The 2,932-nt window shown below is 35.4% G+C and overlaps 1 pseudogene; it reads right to left on the reverse strand.

Moving 5' to 3' along the window:
• Positions 1-1,916: 1,916 nt before the first annotated feature.
• On the reverse strand, positions 1,917-2,473 carry LOC131827848 (MICOS complex subunit MIC26-like; annotated as a pseudogene).
• Positions 2,474-2,932: the final 459 nt, after the last annotated feature.

Below are 2,932 nucleotides of genomic sequence, written 5' to 3' on the forward strand. Positions count from 1 at the left end.
CAGTAGGAGGGACAGAGAGAGAGAGAGAGAGAGAGAAGCAGGCTCCTTGCTGAGCAGGGAGCCCAATAGGGGACTTGATCCTAGGACCCTGAGATCATGACCTGAGCCAAAGGCAGGTACTAAACTGACTAAGCCACCCAGGTGCCCCGATTTCCTTCCTTCCACATATTTTAAGCTTCATTTGTTCTTTCTTACTTTCTTAAGTGGAAATATAAAGCTTTGTTCTTTTCTAACATAAGTATTTAAAGTTATAATAACCCCTCTAAGCACTGCTTTAGCTCCATCCCACAAATTTTAGCATATTGTGTTTTTGTCATTTTTATTTTAGTTCAAAATACTTGAAAGTTTTCTTTTTCATTTCTTCTTTGACTAATGGGTTATTTGTAAGTATTTTATTTAATTTCCAAATATTGGTAGGGTTATCCAGAGACTTTCTAATATTATTTTCTGTTTTAACTCTGTTGCAGTCAGAGGGTACACTATGTATAATTTTAATCCCTTTAAATTTATTGGGACTTATTTTATGGCTCAGCTATGATTTATCTGCATTAATGTCCTGTGTGCATATGAGCAGAATGTGTATTTTGTAGTTTTTGAGTATGTGGTGCTATAAATGCCAACTAGGTGAAGTTGGTTGATAATGCTGTTTTAATTTTCTTTATACTTACTGATTTTCTGTATGCGTGTTCTATGATTCATTGAGAGGAAAGTTGAAATCTCCACCTGTAGGTATGGCTTTGTCTTTCTCCTTTAAGTTCTGTCAGTTTTAGCTTCATGTATTTTGAGGTGTTATTATTAGCCACATATAAGATTGTTGTGTATTTTTATCATTATGAAATGTCCTGTATCTCTAAATATCACTTGTCTTAAAGCAAGATAATACTCTTCATCTGATATTAATATAGTTACTCTATGCTGAGCCCACTGAAGGCTTGGATCCCAGGACCCTGAGATCATGACCTGAGCCAAAGGCAGATGCTTAACTGACCAAGCCTCCCAGGTGGCAAGTAGTCAATTATCTTTTGAAGAAATTTTTAAAAGTGAGAAAAACTGACTTTTTATATCCCAACATATTATCCTTGCTTACACATTCATTTGTATAGATCCCAGTTTCTATCTGGTATTATCTTCCTTCCAACCCAAATAATTTTCTTTATCATTTATTTTAGAGCAGGTCTGCTACTTTCAAGTTTTCTCAGCTTTTGTTTGTCTGATTTTCTGAAAATGTCTTTATTTCATTTCCTTTTTTGCAAGATACTTTGGCTGCCATATTTTCTTTCAGCGCATTAAGGATGTCACTGTATATAGTCTTCTTGCCTGCGATGTTTCTTGTTAGAAATTAGAACTATTCTTATCTTAATTCTCCTCTACACAATGTCTATGCTTTCTCCACTTGCTTTTCAAATTTTGTCTTTATTACTGGATTTTAATAATTTAATTATGATACTTTTTCTTGTGGGTTTCTTCGTGTTATTTTGGAGTTTGATGATCTTATTGCATCTGTATTTTTAGTTTTATCAAATTTGGAAATTTTTCAGCAAATGTCTTGAGATATTTTTCTGCTTCTCTTTTTATATATCTCTAATTATGTGGATTTTATTTTATTTATTTTTTAACGTGGAGTTTTAATTATATACATAGATAGCAACATGAGAACAAAGAGTTCTGAGGCATTATCTCTAGGTGAAAGGATTTCTGATTAGTAGTCCACTTGTAGTATGGCATTACCCAAGGTAACAAGGAAGCCTAGTATCATTTTTCCCGAAGAAGAAGACCAGTTTACTACAGTTGGTTCTGACTCTTCTCTACCGTTTTTCTATAGAAATACTGCTTTACTGCATGGAGTTTCCAGTTTATCTATAACAGATTAAAATGGGCAGAGCATGGAGCATTCTACTCATTTCCAAGTGAATGCTTCATATTCCTGGCTTTTGAAAGTTGTCTTTCCACAAATCTTCTATGACTACATATCCTTGTAAATCCCAGACACATAATGTCTCCCCATTGACCTGGACAAATATGATGGCTTGTTGTAAATAATAAAGAGAGGCAGCTAATCCCATGAGCCCAGGTGGATACACCAGCTTCTTTATTTTTGAACCTCTAGCCAAGAGAAGTCCAACAATGCCAGCAAAAACAACAATACCAACTCTTGGAAAAAATCTAAGAGGTGCATTTTGGAGAGTTGCTGTGTAACGCCCACTGAACCAAGCTCTGCATCTGAGGCTTAGTCTGTGGTTGTATTTCCTGACACCAATTTGGCTATGGCTCACATTAATGTTGGAAATGTGAGATGCTGGGTCCTCGGCTCCTCCACCTGTTTAGACTGACCCATAGGAATAGAGTGCAGTGAAAGCTCATTAACCTTCATGAAAGTTTTGTGAGATGAGTCCTTTTCAGATGATGCATAGACTTTGAAGGTGAGCAGACTCAGGCTGGCTGACCCCACAGACCTTAGAATTACCTTGAACATGTTGTTTGCAGAGGTGGCTCCAGCCTAATTACATGAATTTTAGACCTTTCAATATTGTCATAGAAATCACTGAGACTATTACTTTTATTCTCTGGGAATTACTCTTTGCATTTTATTGCTGTGTGCTTTGGATTTGATAATTTCGAATGTTGTGTTTTCAAATGTAATAATCTTTTTTCTGCAGTGTCTAATCTACCGGTCTACTGAAGTTTTATTTCACATAGTATTCTTCAGCTTTTGAGTTCAATAATAGTTCCTATTACTCTCCTCCTTATGCAGTGTATTTTTTAAATAAGATCTTAAACGTATCTATCATAGCTATTTTAAAGTCCATCATCTATGATACTTATGGGCCTGCTTCTATTGACTGATTTCACTTCTGGCTATGGCTTAGAGTTTACTGCTTCTCCATTTGCCTTGAGTGTCTGGATTTTGTTATTTTACTTTAACAATTTTCTT

This window comes from Mustela lutreola, chromosome 3 (genome assembly GCF_030435805.1).
Source record: "Mustela lutreola isolate mMusLut2 chromosome 3, mMusLut2.pri, whole genome shotgun sequence".
NCBI classification, from domain to species: domain Eukaryota; kingdom Metazoa; phylum Chordata; class Mammalia; order Carnivora; family Mustelidae; genus Mustela; species Mustela lutreola.